The following is a 14,989-nucleotide window of genomic DNA, read 5'->3' as shown; positions in this document are numbered from 1 at the left end:
AGCTAAGCTATCAGCTCAGAGAGGCTAACTCTCCGTGAGTGTGGGAACACTCAATTAATCAAAAATATCCTGAGTGCTCCTTCAACCACTGCCAATACTTACCATTCCAAATAGAGGGTGAAAATGAGCACGACAGAGGCCCGTGCCTGAGATTGCCTGGGCTTTGCAAAATAAAACTATATCCACCTCCAGGCTATGCTTTCCTCCCATGCACCAGACAGTCCAGAGGAATGAACTGGGTGGTAATGGAACCAGAGCACCAGAGCTTCCCTCAGCTAATTATATGCAGCCCCCAGTGAAGACAGCAGCACCATCACTCATCCTCACTGGATCACTCCATCACTCTCTCTCTTTCTTTCCTCTCCTTGTATGACCAGCAGCCTGAGTTTAGTCCCACGCTGGCCCCTGCTGCATTCACTGTCCATCTTCTTATGCCTTTACAGCACTGTCATTTAGTTCCCATTCTCTTTGTGTGCCCTTTTTCCCACTGGTCAGCCCTGCTTTAAGCTCTTAATCTATCTTTTCTCCTCTCTCTCTCTCACACACACACACAAACACACACACAGACACACGCCACAGAGACTTGTATTTTAGCCATTCATCAGTAGCTAATCTCAGCTGTCTGCTTTGAGGTGTTTTGGGGCCACGTGCTCATAATGAGAAATGGCTCCTGGGCAGAGTGAAAAACAGATCACTGTGTTTCTATGTGTGTGTGTATGTGTTTGTGAGTTTCCTCACCAGTGACCAGAGGTCTAACTTACATAAATATTTGGTCCCATAAAGGCAGTTAGCAGCGGCTTATGAATCATAAAGCTCGTTAAACAGGAGTGTAAATAAACAGTAAAGTGAGTCCTGGCGCCCCACCGAGCTCCCTCTCCTTTCATAACTCAGTCTGGGCTCCGCCTGCTGTGGACGGACGTGTGCAGCTCTCCACCTGGGCAACAGGTCCCACTGTTTGACTTACTAACCTGCTGAGCTTGGCTGAGTCGGACGGTAAATTAGCAGAAGGTTGGTGCTTGGGTGTAAACTTGTGTAACAGCTCGTTGAAGGCCAATGCAGTGGAGATGCTTGGAAAAATTCCTTTTGACGCTTATTTTCTTAGAGGTGATTTCTTTTACAGGTTTGTCATTAGGAAGGAGTCAAAGTTTATGATGCATGGATGATTTGTTCATAACGCAGACCAGACGGACAGAGTGTGTGTGTGTGTGTGTGTGTGTGTGTGTGTGTGTGTGTGTTAAGGCACAAGAGCCAAAAGCACAGAAGTACTAGTATTAGAGTTTCTACTTTGCAGGCCTTACACATTTGTACATTTACTTGATGACCGTAGGTACTTAGCAAATTATGGTGGTGTGTGAAACGATATGATGAACTCATAATTATATTATATATTTATTATTAGGGAATTTTAATCTGTAAGAAATACTTTTTTAATCTGTAAGAAATACTTTCTGACACTAACCTTCTTAAATCCGTATACTAATTTGTTTATGATATTTCAAAGGTTTCCACACTAACAGAGTATGGAACTAAACCAGCCACACATTATAATTAAATACATATTACAGTTTGATGTAGTCAAGAATGACTGAAAGGAAATCCCTTTTCAAAAGGAGTTATTTTATTGTGACTGCTTCTTATTGTACATGAAGCTCTAAATACCAGCTTTTAGTATTTTGGGGAGTTTTTGTCTGTTTGTCAGTGTGTGTGGGTTTTATGTGAAAGAGAGTACATTCCTACAGTAGTACATGTGCAATTCCTGGAAGGTCTGAAGTGCATCTGAGGGTATGATGTCTGCATGGAGTTACATTGATCCAATTGATTGATATAACTAGATATCTGTACAGATAGAGAGCTTACTCTGGCAGTGATAAAGGGGAGGGGAGATCTAAGCGCAGGTTGATCTATGGACTGTGATATCGCTACTGAGACCAACACTGGAATCAAAATTCATCTCTAAACACAGAAACCTGTTATCTTTCTCTTATTCCTTCTCCAAGCAGATTCTGCACAATCCCACAGAAGGTCACAGGAATATTTTGTTACAGTTAATGTCCTCTGGTGTTTACACACCTCAATGCTTTCTTTCTTATACTATTGGTAAACTAGAAATTTACTGTACTTTTTTTAATTATTGAGTCATGTAAATATGCAAATAAAATAAAACCATCATACAGTTCTCCATCTTCTCATTTCACCACTTTTCCTGATGTCAGTAACAAGGCGATACTTTATTGATCCCTGAAATTCTTTTTTCACTCGCTCCTTATTCAGGGAGGTCAGACCACAGGGTCGGCTAAAGAGCAGCAACCCTGGAGCTGGAGGGGATGCAGGGTCTTGCTCAGGGACACTTCAGCAGGACAGATGTTTGCTGATACTGGTTTAAAAGCCTGTTTAACATAAATTATGTTTATGTACTAATGATTGAAACAGAAAGTATGTTGTGAAGGAAACCTTATGCTATAGGATTCATTTTAAGCCATGCTTCTGGTGTGGCTCTAGGGATAGCAATGTGGGTCTGTTGGTCTGTTAGTCGGTCTACCACTTACACTTACACTTACACTTACGCATCCATTTGGGAGTATATTCAGGCCTTAACACTTCAGTCTTGGGAAAAAAACTTTCCCTCAACATGATACTGGCTGTAATTATGTTTTCTTTAAAACATAACTAGCGAAACAAAACAGTACATAAATGTAATCTTAGGAGACAGGGTTGCAAAGCTGATTTCATTGCTCAAGAAGAGCTACTACTGGGAAAGCAACCACTGTCCCTTGTTGGTCACTGTACTGTATGTGATTCTGGTAAAACGAGAAGTTTGTTGAACTGCTTAAATCTGTTAAAAGTAAACTTCTCCAGCTGCAGCCTCATGCAATGGAAGATGTATTTTATGATTCAAAAGTTTGATTCTTACCACACCACTGTCAACTGCTGTAGACCAAATGACAAAAAAAAGTGCACTTAAGGATCCTAAAACAATAAGAAATAGTTTGACGCCCGCAATGCAAACACACTTTCAGCTGGACCATGTAATCCAGGCACCTATTTTCTTTTCCCATTCACTGGGCATCCGTGTAAGTGGTGTCTTCAGTGCTACCGGCTCCTGTGTGAACCTCTGACGCTCAACTTTTGTTTGCTGCTACACGGTTGATGTGGTGACCTCACGAACCCGGCAGTGATTGTCTCACACGGTTAAGTGCCTCCTGATTGTGGGCAGCGCAGAGTGGTGATAATGTCTACCAGATTCCCCTCCTGTCACACTGACTGTGCGTACAAGCAGAAGCACGTAGGCACACATTTCAACACACACAAATCTACACATCGACCACTCTTGCTCCTGCTCTCGATCCCAACAGTAAACAGTTTAGTGATTCACTGATGCTTCCGATTGTTTTCAGATGGCGGTGGAAGCTTCATCAACACGAAGCTGACATGTTGACAAGAAGATGTTGAAACATATCGAGTGTTTTCTGGTGTGTTTGTGTTGGAGGCTGCATGCAGTAAATTCATCCCCTAATTAGCCTGCCTTTCAGTAAATGTTGATGTTGCTGACCTGAACCTCCTCTTTGCCTTGGTCTCCCTGCAATTTGCTGCTCTAATATCTTAGTAACGTGGACATCATTGAGTACTAAAGAATGAGGTCTTGTATGAGTGACACGCATGTAGTGATATAGCCCACAACGTAAAACACACACATATACATACACACACTCACAGATGCACCTCAGTGACCGGTTTCATATCAGTCCTTCACCCATCTTCCTCCTCTCACCCCGTAACCTCAGCCTCCACTATGGTGACTTGAGCTGTCAACAGATGGTCGATCCCACACGGTGAGTGTTGATTCAGTCAAAGATCTGTAAACAAACCAGGTGTCCCCCTCTCCTCTCCTCACTTCTTTTCTCGTCCCTTGTCTCCTACAGTTTTTCCAACCCTCCTTTACTGGGATGCTGAATCTAAATTGTTGAGGGACCCTCAAATGTAGACGTACAATGCTGCCTTGACTGCTAACATATTTTCTCTCAGTCAAACAAATCTAAAAATATTTGGGTAATTGCAGGCAGACTTCTTATTAAAACCACTGTTTACTGGAATACAGAAGATAGCAGCAGTGATGGACCTTTGGTCCAACCCTTCCAGACACAGATCAAGCACAAAATACTATTGGACACTACACAAAATATTAAAGGAAAACATCTGGATGGCTTGTTCTGCTTGCAATGATTAAAAACAGAAATTATATTGTGGATGACAGAAGAGGTGGGTTGTAATGTGATAGAAAAAAAATCCTACAATACAGATACACTGCAGCACCCTCAGTACCCCAACTTACAATGGGTATGGACATATCACATGTCTAGCCATGTTGCTACTTATTTGTACCCTATGTGCTACCAGACCACCCTGGTTTGAGCTTTGTTATACATTTGTTACAGAAAAGGTCACTCTAACCTTCTCTGTTTTTTCATTAGTGCCGGAGCAAGTAAATACCTTTTTATTCTCAGTTGGTAAGGCACATCACTCGATAATAATAAGCCAAATGGCACATTATTCAAGTACAACATCATCTCACTAACTTGCTACGGTCATGCTTTTTAAGTTAATTATGTGGGAACCCAGACTCCCTCAGAGTATTGCCAAAGCCATGGAAACTTTGTACCAATAGGCAGATCCAAGGTCAGTGCTGGCCACTATTTTAGGCACATTTTATCATCCGAGGCATGGGTCTGCACTCTGGGGCTTAACATTCACAAATCTAATGGAAACTCAGTTTGGGGATCTGTTTATAGAAGCTGCTGAGTACAGGAACAAAGATCGGGCAAGGGAATGGTCATTATGTCCTTTTTGACATGAAACATTATTATGGAAACAATTCAGTAGATTTGAAAATACCTCTCCTTTGGCCTGCTTTTTCTGTTACTATGGTTGTTACTTGGAAACAGGGCTTTTTTACAAAGCACAGTGTCACTGAAGTTGCACTTTTTGCCAAAAGTTTTATAAGCATGCAAGCTGCTAAATCTATTCACCAATATTACTATTACCACTCACCAACAGAAAGTGATGCCGAACATGGTCATATTTTAGTGGATCAACTGCTACTGATATAAAACTAAAAACGTGTGTCTACTCTGTGTGTGGATACACAATCTAATAAGTAATGCTAACCATAGAGGCAGATGTCTTACACAGTATTCCCCTGTTGGGAGTTCAGTGACACACACAATCAGATCTGGTTGAGGCTTGTGTGTGGCCTGCATTAGCAGTATCTCTGGGAATTCATGCATGCATTACGTTTCATTTGTAAAAGAAAGATACAGAAAGGAACTCACATATACTAATACTAAGTAGACTAAGAGGCACACAACAAGCAGACACATTCAAAATGCACAAAGTTGTAACAAACCTGAACTCACATTTACAGATACACACACACACACACCTGCCCGTCTCTTTAGGCATCTTTAATCCCGGTTGTCCTCCTGATCTTTTCTTCTCTTCCTTGCACTGTTTTTCCTTTCTTTCCCAGTTTCTATTGAAGCCACCTCTCAGCCATCTGCTCTTCTATTCAGAAGGGTCTTCGGCCCCAGGCCTGGCACCGAAGGTCAGAGAATGTGTGTGTGTCAATGGACGATGACCCAGCCGGACAACCCCCTCCCCACACTCACTTCAAACACAACTCACTGAGACCTTACACCGCGACCAGTCCATCTGCATCTTTCAAGACGAGTGTGAGGTGCATGGAGAGGTGAGAGAGGAGGATGGAATTTGTGTGTGTGTGTGTGTGTGTGTGTGTGTGTGTATATATACATGAGCCTTGTCTGCTCACATGCACATATCTATCTATCTATCCATACATAACTTTTTCACAAGAGGATCAGGTCCTTAAAAGCAGCACAGATGAGCATCTGATCAATATAAACAGTCAAACAGTCCAGAAGTGTTAACGTCTGCTCATCTCCCAAGAGTAATTCTAGCCTTCACGCATTGATTTCTAAAGGAAAGATCATTATGGGTGGCTGGGCTGTAAAATACTTAAGGGTTTTTTCCCTTTTTGTGTGTTCCTTCATGGCTCAATAGTGGACCAATCTACCGTTGCCAGCGATAAAGCTTTGAAGGACCAAACACTCCGAAAGCTTTTGTCATGCTTCATTTCATGCACCTCATTTGACTTTGCGTCCATATGCACCGAAGGTGAGGAATATGAACATATATTTGTTACCCATAGGAGGCACTATTGAGAGGTTAGTGGAAGCTTAGCTTCCCCAAAACTATCGCTGAAAAAAATAAGTCACTTCACCAGCTACCTCATAGCTATAGTGCTGAAGTATCACACTACGCTGATCTGAGTTCAGTTATATAGTAATTCATTATACACACTCATATTGGATTCAGTTGTATTTAAAGTAGGCAAATTAGGCTGTCGCTGTCCAGAGATATGGGGAAGCTTCTCTGTCACATGTCACATCACTCACATCAGCGCACCTTTCCTTTATTTTTGCAGTGTAAAATTAGTAAACTGAATTAGTTTGTTAAGTTGGGAAATTATGGATGAATTTGTTTTCAAACGTTAAGTTGCAGTGTTTTGGGTGGTCTGTGTGTCAAGTTTGCCTTGGCCCAGCCTTGCCTGGTCAGTGCCTGCTGCACATATCTAATGTTATGGACTTATGGATCTTGGATTTGACTGTGAACTCAAGGACACATTGCCATAGCAACTTGTCAATCATAGCCACACCCTAAAGCATACCCTGCTTTATCGTCCATTTTACTGTCCAAATAGACATCATGCAATATTAAAGAAGATGTTAAAATCACAATTAAGTTAGAAGTAGGGTCATTTTCTCATAAGCTTACATACAATCAGACTACTTTTTGCAACCAGTGGGGTTGGACCCTGCTGGACATTAGAAAGAATGCAGGTTTAAGGCACTTCACTTTTCAGACTCCTTCACTTGGGGCACGTTTTCTAAAATTTTTGTCGAAAAACACAAATACATTTATAACATACTATAATGCTAGCATCTGTCCCATTAGCATTGGGGATTTTGAATAGTGTTTCAGCCTAAAGACGGATATTGTTAAATCACTAACTCACTGTGAATAAATACGGATTCCTTAGATGTGTGTTCACCGGTAAAGTATCAAAGATATGTCCACATGTGCAAGAATAACCCACTGCAATGCCCCTCATATTTTACTTCCTCAGGGCATAAGAGAATTGTTTTTATTCAGCACAGGGATCAAGGAGAAACCTATGACTAACCTGTGCCACTGTTTCACAGAAAAGCGATATGTGGACTTTGATCCGTCACGTCACATTTAGTGAGAAGATTTATAACTCTCTTCCATCTGGGAACCATCTTACAGAGACTTCAATGGGCGGGTAAAGTTCTCTTCTTGTTATCCCTCTGTCTAGAAGGAGGAGGAGGAGAGAGAAAGTCCTGTCATGTTTTCACAGACGGGTCATAAATTGGCGATACTGAGAGGAGAGGACTCATAATACTAGTTAATGGGTCTCCAGTAAAAAGCTGAGTGGCCAAAAATGGTTTGAGTGGAAGCCAGTTTTTGTCTCAAAATGAAACACAACTCAATGCCAAACATAAAAATATTTATTGTAGTAGATAATGTGAATGAGATAAACCGTAGAATTAAAAGGGGGGATGTTTACACCAAAGCGTAGCACCATTTAGTCTTTGAGTCTTTATATTTATTACAGAAGGCTTATTTTGAAGTTCAAGACCTTTTAGCTATAGTAATGGACCCAGTTTGTCAAGTCTAAATATACATGGCCCCCATTCAAAACATTTGCTGATTTATGGTTGGTCATTTCAACAATATTGTATTCTATTATGTCTGTATTTTTACAGCAGTTTATCATAAAAGAGCCCATCATTAAACAGCACATCCCATGAAAAGCACTGCTTGCTTGAGATGAGAAATCAGTCAGGGATTGAGCAATAATTTGAGCTGTGTGAACCTCTGACATGCTCAACAATACAATACATCTGTGTATATTCCTCTCTTCTTAAAAACTGGACATTTGTTCAATCTAATTTCACTGTGATTCAGTACATACAAGTATTAAAACAGGCATGCAAGATTATTTTCAGTAAGTAATGTAGATGTACATGTAATGTAGATCCTGGTGATGAAAAGTGGAAAGCCTGGAGGAAAGAATGTAAAAGACGGGGTTATTTTTGCCTTTCCAAAGCCACAGGAGCAAAAGTGTAGGGAAAAGATTAAACAGTGTTTGTCACATTTGTTCTTAACAAAACTCTAATAGCAAACTGTATTCCCTCAGAAGATTGTGTGGTATGATCAAAGGTTCCAGAATAGCTACTAAATTGACATTTTAGTGAGATTATTGCCTCCAGTTCCCAAAGCAAAGAACGAACATAGACTCTCATCAGACCCTATCACTGATTTTTAATGCCTGTAAAGCTTGGGTTTACACTTGGAGGCAGAAATGTAAAATTTGGTTGGAGCTGAGGGGGAACAAGCAAGCAGCAACCACCACAGTGTGGTTGTTGCTACAGTTGAACCGCCATGTTGCAACAGTAACCCATAACATTATTTTAGTTTCACAGCAACCTTAGTTTCTACCTATACCTTTAATAAACACATACATGAACATTAACTCTTATTTAAATCAACTTAACTGAAAATATTGCTCACAAGTGGAGGTTAGGGTGGAAGAGGAAGCTTCAATCCACTGAGTAGAAACAAATGGAATCAAAAATGGAGGAGAAGAGGAAATGTTGCAAAACTGAACTAAACAACAACAACATCTAGACCTGAATAAGATTCTTCGATAGAAACCATGGGCCTAAAACACAGAAAGCGGAAAAGTGCAAGACTTCTAAGGGTGTTTGGATTCTTGCTTGCTAACCAGTCTGGCTGCCCTGACTGGGTGTACTAATCTTTCCCTTTGTTGGCAGGACAACTGCTGAGTTCCCCTAGATCCTAGATCGACTCTCCTCTGCTGGGGTTTCTCTGCTGACGGGGAGAACAGGCTCTAATGCTCTGAAAACATGCCTGCTGTGGTCTGTAGATGGACAGAATAAATGACTGGTAACATTAGAAGAGGCAAAGAACCCTGAGGAGGACAGAAACAAAACCGAGAGGTGAGAGTGAAGACAAGGAAAATGATTAAATTAGGGGAAACTGAGAAGTGAAACAGCTTGTCATGAAATGGCAAACAATAAGACAAGACCATTCCCAATGTCTGCAGCGTCTCATGTAATAATGTAATATAATCTGTCTCTTCTCGCAGCCTGACGTCTGTCTGAGTGAGGTGTTTGACACAATGTGGATCTAAAGATGGTTTCTGTCATATCTTGCAAAACAGTTTTACACCATATCCTATCAAAACTCATCCTTATATTTTTATAACACACTAAAATAGTTATAACACACCGTCTCAGTAGCGCTATGTTATGTTAGATGGGAGGTTTTATCCTTTTATCGTCTGTATGTTCAGTAGAGAGGATGCGACCCATTAGCTTGGGGGCTAGAGGTATGGTAGCTAGGTGCTAGCTTTCAGACGTGAGGATGCCTTCAGGTAACTCTAAGTCTTATTTAGCCTAAATGTTCTACCAGTTCTCCTCTGTAGTGAAACTGACTGAGATAGAGAGAACTTTTTGAAACACTGAAAATGGATGTCCTGAGCAACGTCATATGGTTACAAGCAGTCAACTTCTGCATGTCACCGTCCTAAAGACTTGGGATTTGTTCTGCAGGTGCAGTGCATGTTTTTTTTGTAACTCTAATTGTTTCCACCCAGTTTTAGCAAAGAAAGCTAAAAGGTCCTCAGTATCTATGAGTCTGCTAGTAAAGTAATGTGATTACTGTACTTCTTCAACATTTGAGTACCTGTTCAAGTAACTTACCCAACATTACGAGAACATTTGTTGTTCATTATTAAAATGTTCCACCTCTGTTTGAAAGTGCAGTCAGAATAAATGGTTCAGTCTCCTGTATTGAAGAAATACATTCATACTGAACTATTGTGCCATACGCAGGTACATCCAGTGCCAAGTAGGAACTAGTATGATGTCTTTATATCGTAGGTAAAATTAGGCATGTGGATGCTTTTACAACAGAGTGAGTGTTGGCTTTTGTTTTGTTTAACCATGGCAACAGTCCTAATTTTAACCAACCAACACACCATGGAAGTGTAACCGTCAAACAAATCTGTTTGAAGCGTTGACTGGAATAAAACACCTATCCTGAAACAGGCTTTCTCTGTTTAACACAGAATTATGTTGGCTGTCAAAGCACAAACACTCTGTCAACTATTGCAGCTTTAACAGTTTAAAAAGAGAAAGCTCCGCCTGCCTCCCACCTGCCAGGATGTGAGTTCTGGCCAGACTGGGAGCAGTGAGGAGGACTCACACTGATACTGGCCGTCCAATCTGCCGGGGTCATGAACTCAGCTCCGTCCCAGTACTCAGAGGATCTCATCCCTGCCTGGCCTCAGGTCTGGCCTCGTTCCACAGCACTGCTCTGCTTGTTTGTGTGTCAATCGTGAGATGCAGAGAAGCAAGTACTGGAAATAACGTGAATGTGTGTGGTGTTTAACTAAAAGTTATGTGTGTGTGTGCCAAAGCCAACAGATTTGTTCCTGATGTGCCAGACATACATCCCATTAAGCCTTCAGAGCCCATAAGTAATTTACATCACAAAGACAGCATCCTTTCTCATTTGACTGCACAGGTTTTACACAGTGAATTGCCTCAGAGCAGAACAAACTACAGATTTACCAAAGAGTGAACTCAACAAAATGCTGCTGTTTGCAGAGTTGTTACTATCAAAGCTAAAGCTGGAAGATGTGTGTGAGCCAAATCGACTTTAATTTGCCAAGGCTGGAAAGCTCAACAGAAGAATATGTTCTTTAAAACTCTGCCATGTAACCTGGTGGTTTCAATTTATCTCCTGTTCTCTCCGAGTCCTTTTGGCCTCCATCAGCTTTGGCTTTAGACAAACTCAGGCAAATTAAACTTGTCAATTTGAAACGGACCCCTCAATCACGAATAATCATGGGGATGTTGAAGGAGGAGGGGCAAACAGCGGCCGCCATTAGTGTGTCTTCTGTACCGAGAATCTCAGAGGTGATGTCATGAAAACTGTCACATCCAGATTAAGTCTGCATGCACGGTCAGTGGCACAAAATGAGAACACCCAAAGACTTTACATGTGCCATCATTCTCAGTGCACACACCTGCACACAATTGTAAACATAATACTAATGCATTGCAAACTTACATTACTAGCATTTATCTTAAACTATGTAACATCTTTATGCTTCTTTTGCAGTCCTGGAAACTGATGCTGTTTCACATTTTTCTGTTCCCCGTCTGCATCAAAGTTCGATTGTTGAGATTTTTTTTACACTGTTGATTGTGTTCTTTTTTTTATTGATGCACTGATTTGTCTGGGGTCAATATTTTCTCATACTGCTGGCCAAACTTTTCCTCAGCTTTATGCTGTTTACCCAACTGTTTCCTGAGCAAAAACCTCTGTCCTTAATCATGGGCAACCACAAATGAAAACCTTTATTGTACCAAATGATAAACTTGATTAAGAATAGGGTAAATACCAGAATTATCAAGGGTATTTTCGCCGCCATATTAAAGAATTCATGCGTATTTCATGAACATATCAGGGTGGTTTTGTCCCAAACCCTTGTTCTCATCCAGGTCTATAAAGAGCAGCCTTAACATACAACAGACATACACACTCATTTACAGAAACACACTCGTGGTTTGACCACAGGCCTGCGGTCACCGAGCGTTCATGGTACATCCCATCCAATTAGAGCTGGAGTTGTGCACGACCATGCCTTCATTTGGCCTCAGCGTTACCTTGAGAAGAGGAGCAGACAGCTTCCATGCATTAAAAACACAAAGTCTCACACACTTGAATGTGGCACCAAAGGGCACCAGCACTCCAGCCCGCCCTCTCTTTTCTCAGCATCCCATAATGTATACAGAAAACACATGTCCTGCCCCAAACAGAAGCTGAAACCATGGCAACAGGGTCAGATACAAACCATGCTCTTGACAAATATATGAAAGACTAGACGGATTCAATGTGCTTGTCAAGCAGGAAACGAGGAGCAAGAAGGAGGAGAGCAGGGGAGGAGGAGGAGGCCATTTTTTGCTTTTGTTTGGAAAAGCATCTATTGAGTGGCATTTGGTGTCATGCCAGATTCTCTCCTCCACAGACGGGCACAAAGTAAACTGGATTAGTCACTGAGAGGCCTTTCTCCTATAACTGACAGCCAAGGAGAGTTGAAAACTTCAAACACATTCAGGACGTTTCTACCTAAAGACCAGACGGTTATTCAAATGGAAATGCTTTTATCATCACTCTCTGCTTGCATCTATAGCTTTCTGACTGTATGTGCTGTACATGTGAATGGGGAGTACAGGATTAAAATGGTCAAGAGGCAGACTCAATGAGGAGTTCTCTCCAGGTTTTGTTCAGCCAAGACCTCTTTGGTCTTAAACTCTTGTTTCTTTTAGGCTGCTACTAGACTGCTGCCCTCCGCGTGCTCATATAATGTTGTGCTAGTATTTGTATTTTATTCATTTATACTGTTTTTATGGTGTGTGCCGGCAAAACGAGTGTTTGTTAATTTCAGTGGTACAAATTTGTACTTGTTTCAATGCTATAAATAGTGTTCCTTTGTTTGATAATCTTGTATTTAAATGTCCAGTGTGTAACATTTAGCGAGCTCTATTTGCATGCAATATAATATTCAGAAATATGTTTTCATTAGTTTATAATCCTCTGAATATAAGAGTCATTATGTCATTATGTTACCTGTTACCGCCATGTTGACCCCGATGTTTCTACAGTAGCCCAGAAGGGACAACCAAACAATGGCTCTAGATATAGGAGTTTCCCGTTTTCCACACATTTCACGGCCACCGTAGTTTCTCCTTCGTGCTTGTAATGGGAGACTGAAGCAAGTGTGTGCGTGTGTGTGTTCCAGCCAGCTGCCGAGGCTCAGGGAAAAAACGTGCTAAGTGATAGCAGGGACCCCCCAAAAGACACATCACACACATCACACACACACACCACACACCCATCCCCCTCTCTAACCCCAACACACACACACACACACACCTTAAAACCCCCAAACCTCCTGTTTATCCTGTTTACAGAACCCTGCATTAGATGACCACCATAAACACACACACGCACACACACACACACACACAGGCAACACACACACATCTCCAGTATATATTAGAGTTTTTTCACTCACTGTAAAATCCAAATCCATCGTACTCATTCGACCGCAGCTCTTTTATATACTGTAAACTTGCTCAGCCACTTCACAACACTAACACAGTAGGCATAATTTTAACTCAACACTTTCCCTTTTTATGATCTAGTGGCTGATACGTTGGGTGCTCTTGAGAATCTTTCCACATGTTGATTAATGTGTGTTTACATGGCACATTTTGAGCCTCTCATACAGCCCCGGCTGTGATTGTGAACTACTGTTTATCTAAGCCCAGTGGAGGGAAACCTTTCATCTGGCCTGCCACAATAAAATAAAACTCAGCACCAGACTCAAACTGCTGGACAAACACAATAAACTCTGGATCACAGTCAGACCAATCTCCACGCAGAGATCCCAACAGGAAAGTCGGGATCACCGTTGCATGGGAGATTACCGAAAAGATTAGTCCGTGTTTATTTGGGTTAATTTTTACATGGAAGGGCATGAAAGATGATGTGTTTGTGTGGGTTTGGTTTAAGTGCTGTGACACAGCTGCTGACGAAAGATGATTATTGAGGTGCACGGAGAGCGTGTGCTTTATAATCTACATATTCTATTAAGTTAGACAAGATTTTAATTTGTGTTACTTCTAAGACTATTTTCTCGTGCAAATTTGCTACAAACCATGAGCAGAATCACAGCAGGAAAACAGCAGGTTTTGTCAGAGGGGAAAACAACATTTGGATGTTTTCTGCTCTCATTAAAAACCCCATTAGTTCCTATTTAACCACATCCTTATACATCCTGTTGGGATCAAGGTTCTGTTTTATAAGAGACGATCAAATTTACAGTGAAAATCCGGTTTATTGCCTCTAATAATCTTTATTTGGGCAATTACTTAATTTAAAAAGGAAGGTGCAGCATGTGTGGACCTGATGCAGACCATCCACGCAGACGCAGAAATACTCGTTTGCTCTTCATCATATCCCTCATCATGGCAGCCATTTGTGCAGGCTCGTCTATCATGAATGGTCCAGCACATAGACCTGGCAGCCCAATTGCCTGTAACCTTATACAGGGACTTGAAACACTGACCTTTAACCCCATGTGTGATACAAGTGGCAGTGTTGTCCCACAGGTCAGCGGTAAAACGTGCCAAACACATTCCCGGCCTCCATTGCAGTCGCGCTCCTGTGGCGTGTTAGCGCTGGAGCGGGTAAAACACTTCTGACATTTGTTTTTGTGTCTTGTCTAAATACAACTCTCAGACCTGTGATGATAAGATTGACAAGGTTTTAGGTAATTTGGGAGTTTGGGGATTAACTAACTGCATGAAACATAATACAGACTTATTTTACATCCCATCATAGAAACCTTACATCTGTGCAGGAAATCCAAACATTGTTGTATGTTGGAGGTGTGGAGCACAAAGCAAGAGCTTCACTGTGAGGCACTGTGTTTAATCAAATCAAACCTTATAACCCACATCTGTTTCCCAGCGCTGCTTAAAAAAACTGGTACTGTGGTCCGTCCTAATGTCCAAAATCTAGTACGCAAATTAATATATTAAAGGGTCAGTTCAAACAAAATGCAAAACAAACCTAACTTTTGTTTTTTACCTTTATTTAGATCTAGATATACAGATATTGATCAAGTTTGGGTTTTTTTTTGTCCAGCTGTTGGGATTTCTGTTTACACTCCAACAAAAGGTGAATGGGATTTGGTTTGTGTTGTTTACAGCAGTGAAAAATTACATGT

This window comes from Morone saxatilis, unplaced genomic scaffold, assembly GCF_004916995.1.
Source record: "Morone saxatilis isolate NCDOM2014 unplaced genomic scaffold, NCSU_SB_2.0 Contig17, whole genome shotgun sequence".
Classification (NCBI taxonomy): domain Eukaryota; kingdom Metazoa; phylum Chordata; class Actinopteri; family Moronidae; genus Morone; species Morone saxatilis.
Note: the sequence above shows the minus strand (reverse complement) of the source record.